The sequence below is a fragment of the Leopardus geoffroyi genome, chromosome E1, assembly GCF_018350155.1.
Source record: "Leopardus geoffroyi isolate Oge1 chromosome E1, O.geoffroyi_Oge1_pat1.0, whole genome shotgun sequence".
Taxonomy (NCBI): domain Eukaryota; kingdom Metazoa; phylum Chordata; class Mammalia; order Carnivora; family Felidae; genus Leopardus; species Leopardus geoffroyi.
The window spans coordinates 12644921-12672324 of NC_059330.1; the positions used below are offsets into that span (position 1 = coordinate 12644921).

The 27404-nt window shown below is 44.3% G+C and overlaps 1 long non-coding RNA gene across 1 annotated transcript; it reads right to left on the minus strand.

Annotated features, from left to right (window-relative positions):
- Positions 1-18649: 18649 nt before the first annotated feature.
- Positions 18650-21633, minus strand: LOC123604648. The gene is made up of 3 exons (XR_006715417.1): positions 20460-21633; positions 19775-19859; positions 18650-19011 (listed from the first exon to the last, which is right to left on the minus strand). It is a non-coding gene; the product is annotated as an uncharacterized LOC123604648 (long non-coding RNA).
- Positions 21634-27404: the final 5771 nt, after the last annotated feature.

Genomic DNA, 27404 nt, shown 5'->3' on the forward strand with positions numbered 1-27404 from the left:
TGAGGTGGTATCTCATTGTGGTTTTGATTTGTATTTCCCTGATGATGAGTGATGTGGAGCATTTTTCCATGTGTCGGTGGGCCATTAGGATGTCTTCTTTGGAGAAGTGTCTATTCATGTCTTTTGCCCATTTCTTTCCTGGATTATTTGTTTTTTGGGTGTTGAGTTTGATAAGTTCTTTATAGATTTTGGATACTAACCCTTTATCTGATATGCCATTTGCAAATATCTTCTCCCATTCTGTCAGTTGCCTTTTAGTTTTGCTGATTGTTTCCTTCTCTGTGCAGAAGCTTTTTATTTTGATGAGGTCCCAATAGTTCATTTTTGCTTTTGTTTCTCTTGCCTCCAGAGATGTGTTGAGTAAGAAGTTGCTGCGGCCAAGATCAAAAAGGTTTTTGCCTGCTTTCTTCTCTAGCATTTGGATGGCTTCCTGACTTACATTTAGGTCTTTCTTCCATTTTGAGTTTATTTTTGTGTACGGTGTAAAAAAGTGGTCTAGGTTCATTCTCCTGCGTGTTGCTGTCCAGTTTTCCCAGCACCACTTGCTGAAGAGATTGTCTTTATTCTATAGGATATTCTTTCCTGCTTTGCCAAAGATTAGTTGGCCATACGTTTGTGAGTCCATTTCTGGGTTCTCTATTCTGTTCCATTGATCTGGGTGTCTGTTTTTGTGCCAGTACCATACTGTCTTGATGATTACAGCTTTGTAGTACAGCCTGAAGTTGGGATTGTGATGCCTCCTGCTTTGGTTTTCTTTTTCAAGATTGCTTGGGCTATTCGGGGTCTTTTCTGGTTTAATACAAATTGTAGGATTGTTTGTTCTAGCTCTGTGAAGAATGCTGGTGTTATTTTGATAGGGATTGCATTGAATATGTCGATTGCTTTGGGTAGTATCAACATTTTAACAATATTTGTTCTTCCTATCCAGGAGCATGGAATCTTTTTCCAGTTTTTTGTGTCTTCTTCAATTTCTTGCATAAGCTTTCTATAGTTTTCATTGTATAGATTTTCCACCTCTTTGGTTAGATTTATTCCTAGGTGTTTTATGGACTTTGGTGCAATTGTAAATGGGATCGATTCCTTGATTTCTCTTTCTGTTGCTTCATTGTTGATATATAGGATTGCAACTGATTTCTGTGCATTGATTTTATATCCTGCAACTTTGCTGAATTCATGAATCTGTTCTAGCAGTTTTTTTGGTGGAATCTTTTGGGTTTTCCATATAGAGTATCATGTCATCTGCCAAGAGTGAAAGTTTGACGTCCTCCTGGCTGATTTGGATGCCTTTTATTTCTTTGTATTGTCTGATTTCAGAGGCTAATACTTCCAATACTAGGTTGAATAACAGTGGTGAGTGTGGACATCCCTGTTGTGTTTCTGACCTTAGGGGGAAAACTCTCAATTTTTCCCCATTGAGAATGATATTAGCATTGCGTCTTTTGTTATAGCTTTTATGATCTCAAAGTATGATCCTTCTATCCCTACTTTCTTGAGGTTTTTTTTTTTTTATCAAGAAAGGATGCTGTATTTTGTCAAATGCTTTCTCTGCATCTATTGAGAGGATCATATGGTTCTTGTCCTTTCTTTTATGGATGTGATGAATCACATTGATTGTTTTGCGGATATGGAACCAGCCCTGCATCCTAGGTAAAAATCCCACTTGGTCGTGGTGAATAATTTTTTTAATGTATTGTTGGATCCAATTGGCTAATCCTTCTTGTTGAGGATTTTTGTATGAATGTTGATCAGGGAAATTGGTCTCTAGTTCTCCTTTTTAGTGGGGTCTCTGGTTTTGGAATCAAGGTAATGCTGGCTTCATAGAAAGAGTTTGGAAGTCTTCCTTCCACTTCTATTTTTTGGAACAGCTTCAAGAGAATAGGTATTAAGTCTTCCTTAAATGTTTGGTGGAATTCCCTTGGAAACTCTTGTTTTTGGGGGGAGATTTTTGATTACTAATTCGATTTCTTTACTGGTAATGGGTCTGTTCCAATTTTCTGTTTCTTCCTGTTTCAGTCTTGGTAGTGTATATGTTTCTAGAAATTTGTCCATTCCTTCCAGATTGCCCATTTTATTGGTGTATAATTGCTCACAATATTCTCTTATTGTTTTTATTTCTGCTGGTTGGTTGTGATCTCTCCTTTTTCATTATTGATTTTATTTATTTGGGTCCTTTCCTTTTTCTTTTTTATCCAACTGGCTAGTGGCTTATCAATTTTATGAATTCTTTCAAAGAACCAGCTTCTGGTTTCATTGATCTGTTCTACTGTTTTTTGTTTTTGTTTTGGTTTTGGTTTCGATAGCATTAATTTCTGCTTTAATCTTTATTATTTCCTGTCTTCTGCTGGTTTTGGATTTTATTTGCTATTCTTTTTCCAGCTCTTCAAAGCGTAAGGTTAGGTTGTGTGTCTGAGATCTTTCTTCCTTCTTTAGTAAGGCCTGGATTGCTATACACTTTCCTCTTATGACCACATTTCCTGCATCCCACAAGTTTTGGGTTGTGGTGTTATCATTTTCATTGGCTTCCATGAACTTTTTAATTTCCTCTTTAACTTCTTGGTTAGCCCATTCATTCTTTAGTAGGATGTTCTTTAGTCTCCAAGTATTTGTTACCTTTCCAAAATTTTTCTTGTGATTGATTTCGAGTTTCATAGCATTGTGGTCTGAAACTATGCACTGTATGACCTCAATCTTTTTGTACTTGTTGAGGGATGATTTGTGTCCCGGTATGTGGTCTATTCTGGAGAACGTTCCATGTGCACTGGAGAAGAATGTATATTCTGCTGCTTTAGGATGAAATGTTCTGAATATATCTGTTAAGTCCATCTGGTCCAGTGTGTCATTCAAAGCCATTGTTTCCTTGTTGATTTTCTGATTATATGATCTGTCCATTGCTGTAAGTGGGGTGTTGAAGTCCCCTATTATTATAGTATTATTATCAATGAGTTTCTTTATGTTTGTGATTAATTGATTTATGTATTTGGGTGCCACAACATTGGAACATAAATGTTCATAATTGTTAGGTCCTCTTGGTGGATAGACCCCTTAATTATGATATGATGCCCTTCTTCATCTCTTGTTACAGTCTTTATTTTATTTTATTATTTTTTTAAGAGCAATTTTATTTCAATATATGAAATTTATTGTCAAATTGGTTTCCATACAACACCCAGTGCTCATCCCAAAAGGTGCCCTCCTCAATACCCATCACCCACCCTCCCCTCCCTCCCACCCCCCATCAACCCTCAGTTTGTTCTCACTTTTTAAGAGTCTCTTATGTTTTGGCTCTCTTCCACTCTAACCTCTTTTTCTTTTTTTCCTTCCCCTCCCCCATGGGTTTCTGTTAAATTTCTCAGGATCCACATAAGAGTGAAAACATATGGTATCTGTCTTTCTCTGTATGGCTTATTTCACTTAGCATCACACTCTCCAGTTCCATCCACGTTGCTACAAAGGGCCATATTTCATTCTTTCTCATTGCCACGTAGTACTCCATGTGTATATAAACCACAATTTTTTTTATCCATTCATCAGTTGATGGACATTTAGGCTCTTTCCATCATTTGGCTATTGTTGAGAGTGCTGCTATAAACATTGGGGTACAAGTGCCCCTATGCATCAGCACTCCTGTATCCCTTGGATAAATTCCTAGCAGTGCTATTGCTGGGTCATAGGGTAGGTCTATTTTTAATTTTCTGAGGAACCTCCACACTGTTTTCCAGAGTGGCTGCACCAGTTTGCATTCCCACCAACAGTGCAAGAGGGTTCCCGTTTCTCCACATCCTCTCCAGCATCTATAGTCTCCCGATTTGTTCATTTTGGCCACTCTGACTGGCGTGAGATGATATCTGAGTGTGGTTTTGATTTGTATTTCCCTGATAAGGAGCAACGTTGAGCATCTTTTCATGTGCCTGTTGGCCATCCAGATGTCTTCTTTAGAGAAATGTCTATTCATATTTTCTGCCCATTTCCTCACTGGGTTATTTGTTTTTCGGGTGTGGAGTTTGGTGAGCTCTTTATAGATTTTGGATACTAGCCCTTTGTCCGATATGTCATTTGCAAATATCTTTTCCCATTCCATTGGTTGCCTTTTAGTTTTGTTGGCTGTTTCCTTTGCTGTGCAGAAGCTTTTTATCTTCATAAGGTCCCAGTAATTCATTTTTGCTTTTAATTCCCTTGCCTTTGGGGATGTGTCGAGTAAGAGATTGCTACGGCTGAGGTCAGAGAGGTCTTTTCCTGCTTTCTCCTCTAGGGTTTTGATGGTTTCCTGTCTCACATTCAGGTCCTTTATCCATTTTGAGTTTATTTTTATGAATGGTGTGAGAAAGTGGTCTAGTTTCAACCTTCTGCATGTTGCTGTCCAGTTCTCCCAGCACCATTTGTTAAAGACACTGTCTTTTTTCCATTGGATGTTCTTTCCTGCTTTGTCAAAGATGAGTTGGCCATACGTTTGTGGGTCTAGTTCTGGGGTTTCTATTCTATTCCATTGGTCTATGTGTCTGTTTTTGTGCCAATACCATGCTGTCTTGATGATGACAGCTTTGTAGTAGAGGCTAAAGTCTGGGATTGTGATGCCTCCTGCTTTGGTCTTCTTCTTCAAAATTACTTTGGCTATTCGGGGCCTTTTGTGGTTCCATATGAATTTTAGGATTGCTTGTTCTAGTTTAGAGAAGAATGCTGGTGCAATTTTGATTGGGATTGCATTGAATGTGTAGATAGCTTTGGGTAGTATTGACATTTTGACAATATTTTTTCTTCCAATCCATGAGCAGGGAATGTCTTTCCATTTCTTTGTATCTTCTTCAATTACCTTCATAAGCTTTCTATAGTTTTCAGCATACAGATCTTTTACATCTTTGGTTAGATTTATTCCTAGGTATTTTATGCTTCTTGGTGCAATTGTGAATGGGATCAGTTTCTTTATTTGTCTTTCTGTTGCTTCATTGTTAGTGTATAAGAATGCAACTGATTTCTGTACATTGATTTCGTATCCTGCAACTTTGCTGAATTTATGTATCAGTTCTAGCAGACTTTTGGTGGAGTCTATCGGATTTTCCATGTATAGTATCATGTCATCTGCAAAAAGTGAAAGCTTGACTTCATCTTTGCCAATTTTGATGCCTTTGATTTCCTTTTGTTGTCTGATTGCTGATGCTAGAACTTCAACACTATGTTAAACAACAGCGGTGAGAGTGGGCATCCCTGTCGTGTTCCTGATCTCAGGGAAAAAGCTCTCAGTTTTTCCCCATTGAGGATGATGTTAGCTGTGGGCTTTTCATAAATGGCTTTTATGATGTTTAAGTATGTTCCTTCTATCCCGACTTTCTGAAGGGTTTTTATTAAGAAAGGGTGCTGTGGGGCGCCTGGGTGGCGCAGTCGGTTAAGCGTCCGACTTCAGCCAGGTCATGATCTCGCGGTCCATGAGTTCGAGCCCTGCGTCAGGCTCTGGGCTGATGGCTCGGAGCCTGAAGCCTGTTTCCGATTCTGTGTCTCCCTCTCTCTCTGCCCCTCCCCCGCTCATTCTCTGTCTCTCTCTGTCCCAAAAATAAATAAACGTTGAAAAAAAATTATTAAAAAAAAAAAAAAAGAAAGGGTGCTGAATTTTGCCAAATGCCTTTTCTGCATCGATTGACAGGATCATATGGTTCTTATCTTTTCTTTTATTAATGTGATGTATCACATTGATTGATTTGCAAATGTTGAACCAACCCTGCATCCCAGGAATGAATCCCACTTGATCATGGTGAATAATTCTTTTTATACGCTGTTGAATTCGATTTGCTAGTATCTTATTGAGAATTTTTGCATCCCTATTCATCAGGGATATTGGCCTGTAGTTCTCTTTTTTTACTGGGTCTCTGTCTGGTTTAGGAATCAAAGTAATACTGGCTTCATAGAATGAGTCTGGAAGTTTTCCTTCCCTTTCTATTTCTTGGATTAGCTTGAGGAGGATAGGTATTATCTCTGCTTTAAATGTCTGGTAGAACTCCCCTGGGAAGCCATCTGGTCCTGGACTCTTATTTGTTGGGAGATTTTTGATAACTGATTCAATTTCTTCGCTGGTTATGGGTCTGTTCAAGCTTTCTATTTCTTCCTGATTGAGTTTTGGAAGCATGTGGGTGTTTAGGAATTTTTCCATTTCTTCCAGGTTGTCCAATTTGTTGGCATATAATTTTTCATAGTATTCCCTGATAATTGTTTTTATCTCTGATGGATTGGTTGTAATAATTCCACTTTCATTCATGATTGTATCTATTTGGGTCATCTCCCTTTTCTTTTTGAGAAGACTGGCTAGAGGTTTGTCAATTTTGTTTATTTTTTCAAAAAACCAACTCTTGGTTTCATTGATCTGCTCTACAGTTTTTTTTAGATTCTATATTGTTTATTTATGCTCTGATCTTTATTATTTCTCTTCTTCTGCTGGGTTTAGGCTGCCTTTGCTGTTCTGCTTCTATTTCCTTTAGGTGTGCTGTTAGATTTTGTATTTGGGATTTTTCTTGTTTCTTGAGATAGGCCTGGATTGCAATGTATTTTCCTCTCAGGACTGCCTTCGCTGCCTCCCAAAGTGTTTGGATTGTTGTATTTTCATTTTCGTTTGTTTCCATATATTTTTTAATTTTTTCTCTAATTGCCTGGTTGACTCACTCATTCTTTAGTAGGGTGTTCTTTAACCTCCATGCTTTTGGAGGTTTTCCAGACTTTTTCCTGTGGTTGATTTCAAGCTTCATAGCATTGTGGTCTGAAAGTATACATGGTATAATTTCAATTCTTGTAAACTTATGAAGGGCTGTTTTGTGACCCAGTATATGATCTACCTTGGAGAATGTTCCATGTGCACTCGAGAAGAAAGTATATTCTGTTGCTTTGGGATGCAGAGTTCTAAATATATATGTCAAGTCCATCTGATCCAATGTATCATTCAGGGCCCTTGTTTCTTTATTGACCGTGTGTCTAGATGATCTATCCATTTCTGGAAGTGGAGTGTTAAAGTCCCCTGCAATTACCACATTCTGATCAATAAGGTTGCTTATGTTTGTGATGAATTGTTTTATATATTTTGGGGCTCCCGTATTCGGCGCATAGACATTTATAATTGTTAGCTCTTCCTGATGGATAGACCCTGTAATTATTATATAATGCCCTTCTTCATCTCTTGTTACAGCCTTTAATTTAAAGTCTAATTTGTCTGATATAAGTATGGCTACTCCAGCTTTTTTTTTTTTTTTTTTTGGCTTCCAGTAGCATGATAAATAGTTCTCCATCCCCTCACTCTCAATCTGAAGGTCTCCTCAGGTCTAAAATGAGTCTCTTGTAGACAGCAAATAGATGGGTCTTGTTTTTTTTTTATCCATTCTGATACCCTATGTCTTTTGGTTGGTGCATTTAGTCCATTTACATTCAGTGTTATTATAGAAAGATACGGGTTTAGAGTCATTGTGATGTCTGTATGTTTTATGCTTGTAGTGTTGTCTCTGGTACTTTGTCTCACAGGGTCCCCCTTAGGATCTCTTGTAGGGCTGGTTTACTGGTGATGAATTCCTTCAGTTTTTGTTTGTTTGGGAAAACCTTTATCTCTCCTTCTAATCTAAATTATAGACTTGCTGGATAAAGGATTCTCGGCTGCATATTTTTTCTGTTCATCACATTGAAGATCTCCTGCCAATCCTTTCTGGCCTGCCAAGTTTCAGAAGAGAGATCAGTCATGAGTCTTATAGGTATCCCTTTATATGTAAGGGCACGTTTATCCCTTGCTGCTTTCAGAATTTTCTCTTTATCCTTGTATTTTGCCAGTTTCACTATGATATGTTGTGCAGAAGATCGATTCAAGTTACATCTGAAGGGAGTTTTCTGTGCCTCTTGGATTTCAATGCCTTTTTCCCTCCCCAGTTCAGGGAAGTTCTCAGCTATTATTTCTTCAAGTACCCCTTCAGCAGCTTTCCCTCTCTCTTCCTCCTCTGGGATACCAATTATGCGTATATTATTTCTTTTTAGTGCATCACTTAGTTCTCTAAATTTCCCCTCATACTCCTGGATTTTTTTTATCTCTCTTTTTCTCAGCTTCCCCTTTTTCCATAATTTTATCTTCTAGTTCACCTATTCTCTCCTCTGCCTCTTCAATCCGAGCCGTGGTCATTTCCATTTTATTTTGCATCTCATTTATAGCGTTTTTCAGCTCCTCCTGACTATTCCTTAGTCCCTTGATCTCTGTAGCAAGAGATTCTCTGCTGTCCTCTATACTGTTTTCAAGCCCGGCGATTAATTTTATGACTATTATTCTAAATTCACTTTCTGTTATATTATTTAAATCCTTTTTGATCAGCTCATTAGCTGTTGTTATTTCCTGGAGATTCTTCTGAGGGGAATTCTTCCGCTTGGTCCTTTTGGATAGTCCCTGGCGTGGTGAGGACCTGCAGGGCACTTCCCCTGTGCTGTGGTGTATAACAGGAGTTGGTGGTCGGGGCTGCAGTCCGACCTGATGTCTGCCCCCGGCCCACCGCTGGGGCCACAGTCAGACTGGTGTGTGCCTTCTCTTCCCCTCTCCTAGGGGCGGGATTCACTGTGGGGTGGCGTGGCCCGTCTGGGCTACTTGCACACTGCCAGGCTTGTGATGCTGGGGATCTGGTGTATTAGCTGGGGTGGGTAGGCAAGGTGCACGGGGGCAGGAGGGGTAGGCTTAGCTCGCTTCTCCTTAGGTGATCCACTTCGGGAGGGGCCCTGTGGCAGCGGGAGGGAGTCAGACCCCCTGCCAGCGGGGTGGCTCCGCAGAAGCGCAGAGTTGGGTGTTTGTGCGGAGCGAGCAAGTTCTCTGGCAGGAACCGGTTCCCTTTGGGATTTTGGCTGGGGGATGGGCGAGGGAGATGGGGCTGGCGAGCGCCTTTGTTCCCCACAAAACTGAGCTGTCATCCCAGGGCTCAGCAACTCTCCCTCCCGTTGTCCTCCAGCCTTCCCGCTTTCCAAGCAGAGCTGTTAACTTATGACCTCCCAGATGCTAATTCCCACTTGCTGTCGGAACACACTCTGTCTGGCCCCTCTGCTTTTGCAAGCCAGACTCGGGGGCTCTGCTTGGCCAGCGGGCTGCCCCTCCGCCCCGGCTCCCTCCCGCCAGTCCGTGGAGTGTGCACCGCCTCGCCGCCCTTCCTACCCTCTTCCGTGGGCCTCTCGTCTGCGCTTGGCTCTGGCGACTCAGTTCTGCTAGTCTTCTGGTGGTTTTCTGGGTTATTTAGGCAGGTGTAGGTGGAATCTAAGTGATCAGCAGGACATGCAGTGAGCCCAGCGTCCTCCTACACCACCATCTTCCCTACCATTACGGTCTTTATTTTGAAGTCTAGATTGTCTGATACAAGTATGGCTACTCCAGCTTTCTTTTGTTGACCGTTAGCATGATAGATGGTTCTCCATCACCTTACTTTCAATCTGAAGGTGTCTTTAGGTCTAAAGTGGGTCTCTTGTAAACAGCGTTATGGATGGATCTTGTTTTCTTATCCATTCTGTTATCCTATGTCTTTTGGTTGGAGCATTTAGTCCATCGATGTTTAGAGTGACTACTGAAAGATATGAATGTATTACCATTATGTTGCTTGTAGAGTTGGAATTCTGGTGATGTTCTCTGATCCTTTCTAGTGTTTGTTGCTTTTGGTATGTATGTATGTATGTATGTATATATGTATGTATTTATTTCATCTTTTTTCCCCTCAGAGTCCCCCTTAAAATTTCTTGCAGGGCTGGTTTAGTGGTCACAAACTCCGTTAATTTTTGTTTGTCTGGGAACTTTTTATCTCTCCTTCTATTTTGAATGACAGCCTTGTCATTCAGCTAGGAATTCAGCTTGTTTGTTGCTTTTCATTCAGCTAGGAATTCAGCTTGTTTGTTGCTTTTGGTCTTTATTTATTTATTTATTTATTTATTTTCCATCTTTTCTTCCCTCAGAGAGTCCCCCTTAAAATTTCTTACAAGGCTCGTTTGGTGGTCACAAACTCCTTTAATTTTTGTTTGTCTGGGAAACTTTTTATCTCTCCTATTTTGAATGAAAACCTTGCTGGATAAAGAATTCTTGGCTCCATATTTTTCTGATTCAGCACATTGAATATATACTGCCACTCCTTTCTGGCGTGCCAAGTGTCTGTGGATAGGTCTGCTGCAAACCTGATCTGTCTTCCCTTGTAGTTTAAGGACTGTTTTTTTCCCTTGCTGCTTTCATGATTCTTTCCTTCCCTGAGTATTTTGTGAATTTGACTATGGTATGCCTTGTTGATGGTCCGTTTTTGTTGCATCTAATGGGAGTCCTCTGTGCTTCCTAGATTTTGATGTCTGTGTCTTTCCCCGGGTTAGGAAAGTTTTCTGCTATGATTTGCTTACATAACCCTTCTACCCTTTTTTCTCCCTCTTCCTCTTCTGGGACCCAAATGATTCTGATGTTGTTCCTTTTTAATGAGTCACTGATTTCTCTAATTCTTAAATCGTGCTCTTTTGCCTTCATCTCCCTCTTTTTTTTTCTGCTTCGTTATTCTCCATAAGTTTGTCTTCTATGTTGCTGATTCTCTGTTCTGCCTCATCCATCCTTGCTACCATGGCATCCATCAAGATTGCAGCTCAGTTATAGCATTTTTAATTTCATTTTGCCTAGTTTTGACGTCTTTTATCTCTGCAGATAGGGATTATAATCTATTTTAAACTCCAGCTAGTATTCTTATTATCGTGATTCTAAATTCTGGCTCAGACATCTTGCTTGTATCTGTGTTAGTTAAGTCCCTGGCTGTCATTTCTTCCTGCTCTTTTTGTGGTCAATTCCTTCATCTCATCATTTTTCAGGAAGAAAAGGAATTAATGAGGTAAAAAATTATAAAAAAATTAAAATTATAAAAAAAATTAAAATTAAGACATTAAAAACAACAAACACAAAAAATCAAATAAATGATGCTAGATCCTAGGTTTGTTTTGGTCTGGGGGTTAAAAGGGGCCTGACAGATTAGAGAAAAAAGGAGAAAGAAAAAAATAAGGAAATCGTTTGAAAATTTGAAAAAAATGAATACACTGAATTAGAATAAAATGAAATGATGGAAGTAAAATACGATGTAAAAAATTTTAAACAAAAGTAAAAAAATATAGTAAAAATATAAAGAAAAACATTTTTAATAAAAATTGAAAAAAAAGATAATTTTTTTCTCTTTCTGTATTCAAGGAAAAGAAAAGAAACGAAAAAGAGGAAAAAAAAGGAAAAAGAAGAAAATTGAATAGATGGACCAGCGAACAGACTGAAATACGATTGAAATTACTTTGTTTTCCCCTTAGAAGTCAAGCTATGAAGCACTTTATAGTCCATAAACTAAGCAGGCGGAGAGACATGTGTTCCTGAAGAGGGATGTTGGCCCAGTTGGCCGGGGCTTAGTGTAACAGCTCCGTTCTCCACTAGATGGCGCTGGTCAGCTTACTAGGATGGATTGTTGTGCCACTTGTAGGTGCGTGTGCGCATGCGCGGGAGCGTTGATAATGGCATCACCCAGCTACCCAGTCTCTAGTATCTGAACTCTGTTCTCCCTGATTAGCAATTGCGCACCCGTCCTTTGTCCTTGGCTTCTGCCCACTCCCCGCTTTTACACAGTCTGTGACCAAGCCTCGGGCAGCACCTCCCTCCTGAGTTTTGTTTCAGATGCGGCTGTGTTTTCCGACCCCTTACTTCTGAGGGACTGCAGCTTTGACTCGTTCTGCCCCTCTGCAGGAGGGTCTCACCGAGCAATGGCCGGGTGCCGGCCTCACCCAGGAACGTTTGCGGGACCGGGCTGCTGCCGGTGCCCCGATACTGTGGCCGGGTGCCAGCCCGCCCCAGAAGAAGTTCACGCGATCTTGCAGCAGCAGTGTTTCTGAGATTATGGTAAATTACAACATGAATCTGGCACCAGGCTTCACCCCCCCAACGACCTCGTTCCAGCACCAGTGAATGTGGTTGCTCTCCCGGGTCCATTGGGGCCTTTGCCTTTGGGGGACCCACACAGCCTCTACCAGCTGTCCTCCCAGCCGGGGAACCACCTCTCCCTGTGTGGCCTCAAGACCCCCGGACTCCACTCTGCTCCTGGGGATTCGCCCTTCTCACCAGAGCACCTCCAGGTATGGAGCAGTGGGGCCTCAGACTCTGCGGTCTCCTGTTTATAGAGTCTTGATGGAATTTAAACCCTCTCCTTTCTCCTTTGTCCCTTTTTAGTTCAGTCCCTATGGCTGTTTCCACTTTTCTACTTTCTCTCCAGCTGCTTTGCGGGGGGGGGGGCTTTTCCCATACCCCCCCCCCGTCTCCATCCTCTCTCCGCACACAAAATCAGCTCCCTGCCCTCTGTGGCTTCTCTCTCTCCCAGTTCACCTCTCCGCGCTGCATACCTGCTCTGCTGAGTTCTGTGGTTCAGGTCGTGCAGATTGTTGCGTTAATCCTCAAATCAGCTTTCTAGGTGTGCAAGATGGTTTAGTGTTGATCTGGCTGTATTTCATGGACGGGAGACACACAAAAAGCTTCCATGCTGTTCTGCCATCTTGGCTCCTCCTTCTAGTTTGCCTTTAAATATCCCTGACTCTCCCTTTTGGGGGAGGCACGTTTGAGGCTTGCTGTCCTGTCCTCATTTGGCTGCCTCTCCAATACACTCTTTCCTTGCTACATATTCCATGTCTCAGTGATTGGCTTTGCTGCCCCTCAGACAGATGAACTTGGGTTTGGTGACAGCACTAACTGTATAAAGACAGAATCCTTAACGAATGTATAGCAGGAATAGCTTCATTTGGTAGCACCAACAAAATAATCAGTTAGATAGTCATCCAAGTGGCTCAACCAGTTCACCCCAAATTAACAGATTTCCCCACCCCCACTTCTTTTCTTTTTCTAAACCATGTAATTAGTCTCTTCTTTCTTACAAAAACCTCTTGCTTTCCCCACAAAAGTGGGACACGTTTTTGGTTACTCTGGAGTCTGTACTCACTGAATTGCAATTCTGAGACCTCAGAGAAAAGTCTTTGTTCTGTATCGCTTTCACTTCCTTTTTTCTGTTCCAAGTTCCCATGTGTCACGGTCTGCTGCTGTGACTATAGGAATTCTTTTCTTTTCTCTTTTCTTTTCTTTCTCTTTCTTCCACAATTTTAAATTTAGACTATGAGATTCTTGAAGGCAGAGACAGTGGGTTACTTGTTTATTTATTTATGCCTCAAAATTTTATTACATTTGTAGGACGATTAGCCACTCAGTAGTGAAAGGGCTTTGTGAGAGCACTGATCTCCCTGCTGAAAAGTGTTAAGGGTACAAATGGAGAAGGCAGAAGAAAAATAATACCGTACAGAGGAGCAATCATAAAAGTGAGGGGGAAGCATCAAAGACCCTGCTGCCTAGAGCAGGGAGGAAGCTGACTGCAGAGAATGCATATCCCTCATTTGCTGTATAAATTAGCCTACGTTGGAGAGCAGTGTTTGCTTTTGTCTTCAACATCTACTCTATTGAGGTATAATCTGAATACATTAACAGGCACTTTCAGTGTACAAGTCCATGACTTTTGATAAAATGTGCCCCCACTGGGCGGGCTATCATCACAATAAAGATCCAAAACGTTCCGATTACTCAGAAGGTTCGCTAGTGCCCCTTCGCCAAAGACCTAGTCTCGGCCCATTGCCTAGGGAGCCACTGACATCCGTCCTTCCGGTTACCTTGCCTGCTCTAGAATTTCGTATTACTAGACCGATACAGCAAACCATGCCTTCATCTGTTGACAGACACAGTGGGCTTTGCTGGGGCGGGGCCGGTCAGGCCTCCACGCCCTGCCATGGTGGGGGTCCAGGGAGCATGCACAGAGGGGAGGCTGCGACCCAGATGGCCATCTTAGGTGCCGGGAAGAACCCTGTGGTCAGGTTAGAATCCCTGGAGGCAGAGGTGGTGGGAGGGACAGTCCATTTTGGCAGTGTGGGTGGTGCGGGGGGGTGGGGGAGGCAAGTAACTTGGGGATTGGGTGTCTGGAACATTCACAAAACTCCCTGAAAGACACAAATGGCTTTTAGGCATGCGAGGCTATCCCCAGGCCCCTTGCATACGAGGAGATAGATGCACGTCTGAACCACTTTAGCATCAGGTCAGACGGCAAAGGTGCGAGAGTTAAGTAATGTGCCACGTGAGCTCTGGGTGAGGGAAAGTAACTACGCGTTTCTCTCCAGTATCGCTTGGCACCATCATTTTGAAGGGCAACTTGGCAGTATCTTTCCATTTACCCGCATGTCCTTTAACCGGGAGTTCCAGTCCTTGGGATTGCTGACTTTAAAAATAAAACTGTCAGGGGGTCCTTCTCCCTCATCCACTTTAGAGAGTCACTGTCTTCTAAATACTTTGAAGTCCCTGACTTGCCGCTGTCTCCTTTCTCTGACACGGTTCCATCCCTGGATGAGACCCCATCTTATATTTACACGACCACACCACTCAGGTGAGCTGGAGACAATATCCAAAAGTGGACCCACAGATTGGTTCAAAATGACCTACGTGCCAAATCAGCCAGAAACTTTGTCCAGAAATCAGTAAGCTCATGCTCCTTTCACAAAATACTTTCTCCAGAACCCCAGTATCTATAACCAATCTTCTTCATGTTCTCGCATCCTAGATTTCCCTTCTTTTCCCATTATCTTGCCTCATCATTCATGAAAAAATTCGATCTCATCAGGCAAGAGCCAAATTATCTTCCCTGATAAAACGAGATGAACAAGGTCTGCACTCATATTATCCTTCTTTTCCCCATCATGTCAGAAATCGTGGAGTGACTTACAGTTACCTCTACCTCATTTTAATACTAAAGTCTCCATCCAATGGGGAGCAGAAGCCTCATTTACATAACATACGATGTACGGATAGGCATGTTTCTTTAAGGTGCATGCATCACCTTGTGCCCACCCCTATAGCCAGTGACAAGGTTCCCAAACCTAAATAGTCATCCTAACCCTAAATCAAAGGAATCCATCTACCGTTGCTGGGGGAGTCACAGCTTTGGAAGTTATTCCCTGTGATCTCCTTATTTGCTGCAATAAAGTTGACTTTGTGCGATAACTCACCTGATGTAGTTTCTATCTGTGACTCATGGAGGAGAAAACTTGTGTTAGTTCAGCTACACATTTAGCAAGAAAACAAGAGGATCAGGCCTTTTAGAAACTAGACACAGAGAGTTTAGCTTTGGTCATTGTAGCGACTGGCACCTCAGTAGTAACAACAGAAGGTTCCCAGAATAAATCGAGTTGGAGGAGCTGGCATACCCTGCTGCCATCAGCCCCTCAGGCTCCAGGCAGGCAGCAGCTAACGTCATTGTTTGGTCAGGGTTCTGGATCAAACTGCACCCCCCCCCCTTCTTCTCAGCCAGAGCGGTGCTTGGGAGGGTGGTCCCAGAACAAGTCTCCTCTCATCTGCAGACATCTTGCCAACACCTTGACCACTTTGCCTGAGATACCAACTCCGCTGTACCCATGTGTGATTTTCCTGCAGATCTGGGACCTAGTTCACCACTTAAGATGAAACCCTGGGCACTTGATTCAAATGCAGAAAGCTCTGGTAGAGTCAGAGCTTTTGACCTAGCTTGGGCTTCTCTCCAAGGAATGGCTTTCTTCACCTGTCCCACCCTCATCCTTCAGCTTCCAAACTGCTGGGAGGGAGGGAGGGAGGGAGGGAGGGAGAGTGTCTGAGCCACTCACCTTGTCTGGGGCAAAAAGTCTCCTCCTTTTCCTGCCCCAGGAAACCCCACTAAATCATTTAAGAATCGTGGATGTGAAGGCTGACGTCTCACTGCAAGCCTTCCTTGGGGGGCGGGGGGCAAGTCAAAGGAGGATGTTAAACAGGTAACATTGGTGACTTAGAGTTCATAGTCCAAACACAAGTGGGAATGGTAAGGAAGGCCTGGTGGGGGATGTTTTTGAGCCCTCAGCCCCGGGCTCTGGGCCCAGCACACTCCTAGTGCAGTACTCTGCTCAAAGTGATGGTTTTTGTCCTTAGTCTTCAAGTTCCACTATGTTCCTACTCTCCCACGGGCATCTGGCAGACGCTCCTTAACCAAACTTTCTCTTTACCCGTACTCCTCTGAGTCCTCTTTCTGACTAGGCCTGGGCCTTGCATTCTGTCCTTGGCCAGCTTCATCCAATTTTAGCAAGAATCCTCCTGCTCATTAAGTTTAGTAAAAATTCCCCATAATTGAATTCCGATCAAATTTCTCATTCTGCAGCAAGAATCCTGTTGAGTTGATTGAAGATTCCTCCTCACCTTGATGTTTCTTCTTAGTAATTTTCCGGCCGCTGGCCCCCATGTGTTCCCTGGCTATAAATTTCCACTTTTCCTTGTATTTGCCATTGATCTCAATCTCTCTTCCCCACTGCAAACCCCCACTGACTTCAGAGTGAGAGGGAGACACAGAATCTGAAGCAGCTCCAGGCTCTGAGCTGTCAGCACACAGCCCGATGCAGGACTGGAACTCATGAGCTGTGAGATCATGACGTGAGCTGAAATCAGACGCTTAACCAACTGAAACTTCCAGGCACCCCTGCAGTGGTCCCTCTTGAGTAAAGTCTTCCCTCTGCTATAACAAGTGTCTGAGTCTCAGACACAATCCCCATGGGAAATCCTCAGGCTGAGTCCAGACACCCACAGGTACTCTGGCCAAGGGATGTCACTGCCTCCTGGCCATGTCAAAGAGGAAGATGGGCAAACATGAATGAACCTCAGAGACGGTACTTCTGAATGAAGCAGGGAGGGGGTGGGAGAGGTGGGGCTCTTACTGTGACTCAAAGTCATCATCCCAGGCTTGTTTCAAAAGTCAGACTAAGGGGCACCTGGGTGGCTCTGTTGGTTAAGCGTCCAACTTTGGCTCAGGTCATGATTGTGAGTCCAGCCTCGCATTGGACTCTGTGGGACAGCTGGGAGCCTGGAGCCTGCTTCCGGATTCTGTGTTTCCCTCTCTCTACCCCTGCCCTGCTCACACCCTGTCTGTCTCAAGAATAAATATTAAAAAAAATTTTTTTTTAAATGTCAGACTAAAAGAGTGAACACAGCAAGGCTGTGAATGTATTCAATGCCACTGAACCACACAATTAAAAGTAGCTAAAATGGTGGGGCACCTGGGGAACTCAGTCGGTTGAGTGTGCAACTCCTGATGTTGGCTCTTGACCGCACATTTTGTGGGATTAAGCCCCGTGGTGGGTTCTGTGCTGATAGTACAAAGCCTGCCTGGGATTTGCTTTCTCCCTCTCTCAGTCCCTCCTCCCCCACCTCTCAAAATCAAAATCTTAAATAAAAATTTAAGAAAAATACCTGAAGGGGTGATATGTATTTTTACCACATTTTAAAAAAACAAACTTCTTCTTGGTTTGGAGTAAGGGAATTTCTGAAAGGCAAGGAGAATTTTAGCATTTAATAGCTAAAGTTCATCCACAGCAATTATACTATGAATTATATGTCTTTCTTTTCTTCCTTTTTTCCTTTATTTCTTCCCTTCCTTCCTTCCTCTCCTTCTCTTTCTCTCCTTTTCCCTTCCCTCCTTCCTTCCTTCCTTCCTTCCTTCCTAACTTCTTTCCTTCCTGGGAACACTGCAGACCAACCAAGGCTGTGTGTGTAGACTGTGTGTGACCCTGAGGATATGCAGAATCATGCTGGAGGGAAACTCTTTCAGTGTGTATATGCATTTAGCAGGGAAGGGTTCTTTCTTAATTTTACGAAAAGCTCACAGAAAAGCCTGGTATGTGCCAACATATACTACTTTAAAAATAGTTGATGTCAGTTTATATGTTATTAATAACCCAATCATGTCTTTTATTAAACATATTTACTGAGGTATGATTGACAAAAATTGTGTATATTTAGGTTGTATGACGTGAGGGTTTATCTGTGTGTACATTGTGAAATGATTACCACAATCAAGTTAATTCACATAGCCATCACCTCACATGGTTAAATTTTGTAGGTGTGGTGAGAACACTGAAGGTCTACTCTCTTAGCAAATTTCAAGTATAAAATACTACAGTATTATTAACTGTAGTCACCACGCTGTACATTAGATCTCCAGAATGTATTCATCTTACGATTGAGCTTTGTATGCTTTGCCCAATGTCTCCCCGTTTCCCCTAACCCCCAAACCCTGGTAACCACCATTTTATATTCTGGTTCTTTGACTTTGACTTTTTAAGATTCCACATGTAAGTGAGCCATACAGTATTTGTCTTTCTATGTCTGATTTATTTGTTTAGCACCATGTTGTCAAGGATGTTGTCACAAATGGCAGATTTCCTTCTTTTTTTTATCGCTTAATAATATATACATGCACATATGCATATATATGTTTCTGACCTTGGGGATCTTTGACTCTAGAGCGTAGAAAGAGACATGAGGCCAGGGATGGTGTGGATAGCATTTAGTACAAGCTCATGCCCGGGCATGATGGAGACAGTCTTGGTAAGGAACACTAGGATGCTCCCTGAACAATGGCCAGGGAAAGTTTTTATTTTTTTAATGTTTACTTTTGAGAGAGAGAGAGAGAGAGAGAGAGAGAGAGAAAGGCAGAGAGGGAGACACAGAACCCGAAGCAGACTCCAGGTTCTGAGCTGTCAGCATAGAGCCTGACGCGGGGCTCAAACCCATGAACTTCGAGATCATGACCTGAGCCGAAGTTGGATATTTAACCTACTGAGCCACCAGGTGCCCCCAGGGAAGGTTTTCGAAGGGTAGAAGGCAGGAAAGGAGTGACATCTAACCCTGTAAGGGTGGAGAAATATAGGAAGTTGGGTGTGCAGGTGCAGTTGACAGAACATGCTTTTTCATACGTGGTATGTTTTATTTGCATGATAACTCTCTGCCCCTGGGTGTGATTTTTAGCCTTATGAGGGGAAAAGGCAGGGAAAGATAGGTGCTGGGGTCCACTGTCGCTCTGACTGGTCTGGTGTAGTCTTTGTCCCAGCAGGCCAGTTGTAAGTTGAGCCCCAGAGCCTGTTTCAAGCTTGTGGGTTTGGCTTCTTGATTGTATGCAGCACCTGCACGGTGGGCTAGAGAAATGGGTTATGTGAGTGGGCCCAAAGTTTTCTACGAAAGAAATGTCTCAGAAAAAAGAATTGCAAATGGGCAGATAAAGAGCTTTCATTTTGAAACAGACTGAAACTGCAAGGAGATTAGGGCCTAGAGCAATTTCATTTCATGTTTCTATAGGCAGGTGCCTCAGAGTCCCTGTCACTCACACACACACACACACACACACACACACACACACACACCTGTTTAACACTTCATTTTGGCACCAGGGATGAAGTCTGTTTATTCCAAAAGCATCTTGGAACCAGAAGTGAGTCCAATTTTACAATCAACAGTGAGTGACTGTACGCAAAAAGTTACGTCAAACCTCAAGTAGATGCAAATAATCCATGCACGAATCCTGACGGCTTGCTGGTCAATCGCCCAAAACCCCTCAAGCCCCAGCCAGGCAGACTGCTGGTCAACCTGGACTGCGGAAAGAGGCATGCAAGGCAGCGTCCAACACGGCTCTTTCGTCACACACGCTCCCTGCAACAGCCACATCAGTCGCACACTAGAAGTCTGGAGCCGCCCCCCATCCCCTTTCTCCATCATTGCCAAGGCTCCCCAACCCCGTCCCCGCCCACGTTGAGCCACCGCGAGGTGGGGAAAGAAGCGGGAATCCAGGAGGATTCACGTTCGGCGGGTAAGTGCGACGGCAGTGATCCACGTAGGACCACGGGAAACCCCGTGGCGCCCGGTCCCCGTCTCCGAGCCCGGGCCGCCGCCCTCTCCCCTTACCCGCCGCGGTCGCGGTCGCTTCCCGCCAGCCGGCAGGCGGCGAGCGGCGTGTGCTGGTCGACCCGTCTGGGCAGCCCCACAACCCCTGCCGGAGACGCGACGACAGCCTCCCTAAGAGACCTACTCGCCCAATCCCCAGCGAAGGCAAGACCCGCCGACGCCGTGGCACCGCCGGGCACATCCTGCTGGCGCTGCTGGCCCCCTGGAACTCTGCGGCGCTGACTGCGGCCGAATCCCAGCCGTCGCTAGTCTTGCGGAGCTCCGGGGGAAAAGGCTAGAGAGGCGGGCGCCAGGTGGCGCTAGACAACCGGGCCGGCTCCGGACCGCAGGCGGGCGAGGGCGCACCACCGGCCGCCTGCGAGTCCGATCTCGTCCCGGTCCCCTCGGATGGCGCTTCCCCGCGCCAGGTGGGCGGAGAGTGTCCCGCGGGGCCCCGGGTAGTATGACCCCCCCCCCGCACCCCCCCTCCCCAGGAGTTCCCTGCCTGGATGGATCGGCCCTGCCTGACAGGGCTCGGCACCTACAGCAGAAGGGGGAGTTTGAAAACCTTTTTCTGGAAATCTCCCTGGAATCGCCTTCCCCTGCCTGGGACGGCGGACGGGAAGGGGACAGACTGGAGGCGGCGACTCGTGAGCCGGCGCAAAATTCCCCAGAGTCACCGGCACGTCCGCGTCCCCTAGCCCACCTTCTTTCTCAGAGCGACAGCGGTGCTTCTCGGCGTCCTACATGGACAGGACATCTGCGGCGGTAGGGTGGGCCGGGACCGAAAAACTGAAACCATGAAAGTACTGGTAGAAAGCGTGGAGGGACGCCTCTCATTCTATGATGCTGGAGTGGAGGTCTCCCGAAAGCATAAAGCAAAGTCCAGAATCCATCAAAGAAATGATTCATCAACTTGCCCGCGTAATGAGTAACCAAAATCGACCTTTGCATATACCACAGGGAAAGTCCCTTGGCAACAAGGGGGCGTGGGGAGCATTTGGGCACACGCATGGGTGATAAGAATATTGATGTCAGCGCTATTTGTTACAAGAACAAAAAGTTGGGAAAAGATCATAGCCATGAAGGGGAGCCACGTGGAACTCTGGTGTACCCCATACAATGCCATACTATCAATTGTCTTCTGGTTTAGGGATTCGTCTACCCAGTCCTCTGTAACAAGTATTATACACTTGGTGACTTATACAACAACGGAAATGTATTGCTCACATGTCTGGAGGCCAGAAGTCCAAGATCAGGGTGCTGGCATGGTTGGGTGAGGGCCCTCTTCTGGGTCACAGACTTTCCTTGGAATCTCATATGGTGGAAAGATCTAGGGAGCTTATTATAGGATCTTCTATTTTTAGTTTTTCATGTTTCATCTTAGTTTTTAAACGTTATTTTTCTATTCTCTTGTATTTGGTAATATTTTAATTCATTTTTTGCATTTTATTTCATATTCTTCATTTCATTTAGTTCCTGTAGAGGCAACGTACAATGTTGATTCCTTTCCGGTGTCCGATGCAGTGATTCAACACTCCATACATCACCCAGGGCTCAGCAGGACAAGTGCACCCCTGAATCTCCATCACCTGGTTCACTCATTCCCCCAGCCACCTCCTCTCTGCTCACCATCCTTCTGTTTTTTACAGCGGAGAGTCTGTTTCTTGGTTGGTCTCTCTCTCTCTCTCTCTTTTTCCTTTGCTCATTTGTTTTGTTTCCTAAATTCTACGTACGCGTGAAAACATAGGGCATTTGTCTTTCGCTGCCTTATATCACCTAGTTCCATCTATGTGTTGTTGTTTTCCCCCTGTGAAGGAAATTCTTTATTTTTTTCTTTCTTTTTTTCAGGAATAGAATTTAGTGAGTCATCATTTACACGTAACACCCAGTGCTCATCCCAGTAAGTGTCCTCCTTAAAGCCTCTCTCTCCTTTAGGGGTTCCCCCCACCCAACTCCCCACCAGCACTCCTCAGTTTGTTCTCTGTATTTAAGAGTCTCTTATGGTTTGTCTCCCTCTGTGTTTTTACATTATTTTTGCTTCTCTTCTCTTACGTTAATCTGTTTTGATCCTTAAATTTCACGTGAGTGAAATCATATCATGTTTGTCTTTCTCCGTCTGATTTTGCGTAGCGTAATACACTCTACTTCCGTCCAATTTGTTACAAATGGCAAGATTTCATTCTTTTGGATCGCCAAGTACTATTCCACTGGGTCCATATACTACATCTTCTTCATCCATTCACCACTTGGTAGACATTTGGGCTCTTTCCATTCTTTGGCCATTGTTGATAGTGCCGCTAAGATCATCAGTGTGCCTGTGCCCCTTCGAATCAGCACTCCTGTATCCTTTGGATAAATACCTAGTAGCGCAATTGCTGGGTCGCAGGGTAGTTCTGTTTGTAATTTTTGGACGAACCTCCATACTGTTTTCCAGAGTGGCCGCACCAGTTTGCATTCCCACCAGCAGTGCAAAAGTGTTCCTCTTTTTCTGCATCCTCGCCAACATCTGTCGTTGCCTGAGTTGTTCATGTTAGGCATCCTGACAGGTGTGAGGTGGTATCTCGTTGAGGTTTTGATTTGTAGTTCCCTGATGATGAGTGACCTCGTGCATCTTTTCATGTGTCTGTTAGCCATCGGGATGTCTTCTTGGGAGAAGCGTCCGTTCGTGTCTTTTGTCCATTTCTTCCCTGGATTATTTCTCTTTTTTTTGGATGTTGAGTTTGATAAGTTCGTTCTAGATTTTCGGTACTAACCCTTCATCTGATACGTCATTTGGAAATATCTTCTCCGATTCCGTCGGTTGCCTTTTAGTTTTGCCGATTGTTTCCTTCGCTGTGCAGCTTTTTATCTTGATGAGGTCCCACTAGTTCATTTGTGCTTTTGTTTCCCTTGCCTCTGGAGACGTGTCAAGTAAGAAGGTGCTGCGGCTGACGCCAAAGATGTTTTTGCCTGCTTTCTCCTCGAGCATTTGGATGGCTTCCTGTCTTATGTTTAGTCTTTCCTCCGTTTTGAGTTTATTTTTCTGTCTGGTGTAAGAAAGTGGTCCAGGTTCGTTCTCCTGCATGTCGCTGTCCAGTTTTCCCAACACCAGGTGCTGAAGAGACTGTCTTTATTCCATTGGATATTCTTTCCTGCTTTGTCAAAGATCTGTTGGCCATACATCTGTGGGTCCATTTCTGGGTTCTCGATTCTGTTCCATTGATCTCGGTGTCTGTTCTTGTGCCAGTATCATACTGTCTTGATGATTACAGCTTTGTACTACATCTTGATGTGTGGAATTGGGATGCCTCCAGGGTCTTTTCTGGTTCCGTACAAAATTTAGGATTTTTTCTTATAGCTCTGTCAAGAAAGCTGGGTTTCTGTCGGTAGGAGTTGCGTCGAATATGTAGATTGCTTTGGGTAGCATTGGCATTTTAACAATATTTGTTCTTCCGATCCAAGAGGATGGAATACTTTTCCATTTTGTGTGTGTGTCTTCTTCAATTTTTTTCATAAGCTTTCTATAGTTTTCAGTGCATAGGTTTTTCGCGCCTTCGGTTAGGTTTATTCCAAGGCATTTTATGGACTCGGTGCAATTGGAAATGGGATCGATTCCTTGATTTCTCTCGCTGTTGTTTCATTATCGGTGTACAGGAATGCAACCGATCTCTGTGCCTTGATTTGATATGCTGCGACTGTGCTGGACGCATGGATCAGTTCTAGCAGTTTTGGGGGGAATCTTTTGGGTTTTCCGTATAGACTGTCACGTTGTTGGCAAAGAGCGAAAGTTTGACTTCCTCCTTGCCAGTTTGGATGCCTTCTAGTTCTTCTTGTTGTCTGATTGCCGAGGCTAGGACTTCCAACACTAGGTTGAATAACCATGGCAAGAGTGGACATCCCTGTCGTGTTCCTGACCCTAGGGGGAAAACTCTCAATTTCCCCATTGAGGATGATATTCGCATTGGTCTTTCCTATGTGGCTCTTATGCTCTTGAGGTATGATCCTTCTATCCCTACTTTCTTAAGGGTTTTCATCAAGAAAGGATGCTGAGTTTTGTCAAATGCTTTCTCGGCATCTACTGAGAGGATCATGTGGTTCTTCTTTCTTTTATTGATGTAGTGTATCACACTGATCGATTTGCAGACATGGAACCAGCCCTGCATCCCAGGTATAAATCCCACTTGATCGTAGTGAAGAATTCTTTTCATGTATTGTTGGATTCGGTGGGCTAGTATCTTGTGGAGCATTTTTGCCTCCCTGTTCATCGGGGAAACTGGTCTCCAGTTTTCCTATTGAGTGGGGTCTTTGTCTGGTTTTGGAATCAAGGGAATTCTGGCCTCATCGAATGAGTTTGGAAGTTTTCCTTCCATTTCTATTTTTTGGAACAGCTTCAAAAGAAGAGGTGTTAATTCTTAATTAAATGTTTGGTAGAATTCCCCTGAAAAGCTATCAGGCCCTGGACTCTAGGTTTTTGGGAGATTTTTGGTTACTAATTTAATTTCTTTACTGGTGATGAGTCTTTTCCATGTTTCTATTTCTTCCTGTTTCAGTTTTGGTGGTTTATGTTTCTAGGAATTTGTCCGTCTCTTCCAGAATGCCCCATTTATCGGCGTATAATTGCTCATAATATTCTGTTGCGACCGGCGCAACAAACACCGAGATCAGGGTCCTGAGGGTAGGGGAATGTAAGAAAGAAAAGAAGAGAAGCCAGTTTGGGAACAGGAGGGTCCCCTGGGCTGATGGCCCAAGTGATGGCTTTATTGTTGCTGTACACAATCTTTTATATCAAGACTCTTAGGGGTCAGGTCATTCTGAGAATAAACAGGTTTCACATGATCGCTACCAACCAAAACATTTAGTTCTGTGTACATTGTGAACTTTCTAAACGGGTCACAGCGAGGTCCTGTTGGTAGATTGCTAGCAAAACACAGTTCCCATGTTTGTTTCTATTTGATCCGGGGTAGAAAGGGGGGTAACATTACTGCCAACACCCACAGACCACAGGCTTCAGGAATTAGATTTCTCCGCCTTGGCGAGGCTTTCGTATGCCTTTGCAAGTGGGGGAATGGGAGGGGGAACCACCAGGTTGGCTGAGTCAACAGGGAGCCGTTGCTCAACCTGGTCTCAGCCTGGCACCGGGGTCCGGCCTCCTACAATATTCTCTTATTATTGCTTGTATTTCTGCAGTGTTGGTTGTGATCTCTCCTCATCCATCCTTGATTACATTTATTTGGGTCCTTTCCTTTTTCCTTTTGATCAACCTGGCTAGGGGGTTATCAGTTTGGTCAATGCTTTCAAAGAAACAGCTGCTGGTTTCATTGATCGGTGCTACTGTTTTCCTTTTGTATTTCGAAAGTGTTCATTTCTGCTCTAATCTTTCTTGTTTCCCATCTTCTGCTGGTTTGGGGTTAGCTTACACTTCAAAGCTAGTTCATTTCATCTGGGACTGTGTCATCTGCCTTGATTGACACTTCAGGTCCAGGGGCTGGCGAGTGACAAATTAGAGTCCCTGTGTCCCAGTGCGAATTCCCTGAAGATTACCCACATCTGGCTGCGTGTGGTCAGCACCCAGCCTTTCTCCAATTTGGAGTGCAGGCCAACTGAGAACAGGGGACAAAGGGTAGAGAGATATCAAGAACACCGTTTCGTTTCTGGACAGCTAGACTGTAGGATGCATCCTGTTCCTACTCACGGAATGGGAACATTCTGCTCTGCCCTTGCTGAAGGGAACAGACTCACACATTGGCTTACCGGGCTAACTGGAATGTGCGGGCTGGTGGAGACTTCAGGATAAACTGGCAGAGCAGGGAGGACAAGAAGAGTACACAGCAAGCAAACCAAGATTGAGGCAGAGACCCAACGGCAGGAGCCCCTTAAGAACTTGGCCATCATCCATCCCATCCAAGTGGCCTAAGAGGCCAGTGGAGGCCAGTGGACTTGCGCCTCCCCTCAGCACTATGCTTCCCTCCTTGTGTAGGCAGATCGGAACGAGAGTGCGGCACTGGCGAGATTGCCCCCACACTGTTTTCTCTTGAAAGGGACCATGAAAGCACACAGGTAAAGAGATCGCTTCCTCAAAATCCCTTATCCAACTGGCGTCGTCTTCTCAAGAGGGATTATGGAAGCAGGAAGTTCTCTTCACATCTGGAGAGTTCTCCCAGAATAGTGCGTGGGTACATGGACACTCCACAGGGTGTTCACAACTCCAGCCTTTGTTTTTTCCCCTCGGTGGTGCTGGGGCCTTATCGATTTTATCGTTTCACACACCAATTATTGACTTTTTTATTTTCTCTGTGGCTTATCTTTTTCCTGTATAATTGATGTGCCCTCTGTCCTTCTTTTCCCCTCCGTGGGTCTGATTTGTTGGTGGGTTTTCTAGCTCCTCAAAATGGAACTTAAACAAGTGATTTTCAACCCTTGCCCTCTGCTAACAGAAGCATTTGAAGCGACGGGCACTGCCCTAGTGGCATCTCACCATCAAATTCCATGTTGTATTTCGATTATCAGTCAGTTCTGTTTTACGTGTTGTTCCATGTAATTTCCTCTCTAAACCGTGAGCCTTCAAGAAATCTACCGTTGTTGTGCAAACATTTAGGGATTCTCTGGACGTCTTAGTATTGTCGATTTCTACTTTATTACCAATGTGTCAGAGAACATAATTTCTAATAGTTCGTTATCCTGATGATTATTGGGCCCGTGTCATGGCCCAGAATTACTGGGTGAATGTTCTATGTTTCTAGGAAAAAGTATGTTTTCTACAACAGTGAGGTGGTTAGTCTGTAAATGTCCGTTTCACTCAGGCCAAGTGTAGCAGTCAGATCTCCTGTGTTATCCCTCGTGACACGAGCCTGTGTCCCTGGGATTTGACACCTCCCAGTGCTTCTCAGACTTCTTTCCCCATCAGGTGAGAGAATGCTAGAGGGAGCTGGGTTCCTTCCTGCACAGGGAAAGCTGGAGGGGACTGGATTTGGGCATCGCCTTTCCCCCAGGCCGGCTGTGGATGGCAGAGGCAAGGTGGTTGCTCTGGGACAACCGTGTCCCTCCAGGGAAGGCTTCCTTAAGGAGACCAAGGGCACCCTGGGTGTGTTCAGAAGGGTGGTTTCCTTCTCCCGCTGCCAGATGTACTGAGGATTTTGCTTTGCACTCTGAATGCGGTGGAGCTCCTGGAGGCGAGCTCATGAGTGTGGAAGTCCCGAAAGGCTGCGTCCCCCTGGGGTTTAACCTGTCCGTCTTGCGGACACGGAGCCTGCACACAGTCATCAGCCACCGTGTGAGTGCTGCTGCCCAGATCCTGCTCCACCAGCGGCCTCTGCTCCGTGAAGCCGTGAGCCTCTGCATTCACCCGTCTCCCCACTTATCGCGGTGATGCTCACCCTGTGGTCTCAGTTCTCTGACAGATTTAAGGATTGTTGGTGTTCACACCGTTCAGGTTTCTCTCGTGATGACAGAGAAACCCCATTAAGAAGGTCCAAGGATAAAAGGTGTAAAGTAGGTTACGGGGACGGGGAGCCAAAATAAGTTATAGGCCTGTTTTTATTACGTGAGATTTTCACAGACATAACTCCATGATAGTGAACTTGGAGACAGATGAGATAGTTGATGTCTAGCGACACACAAATTATACGAAAATTGTTGCAAGCAGCGGAGAGGAGTCCACCCACAACGTGGG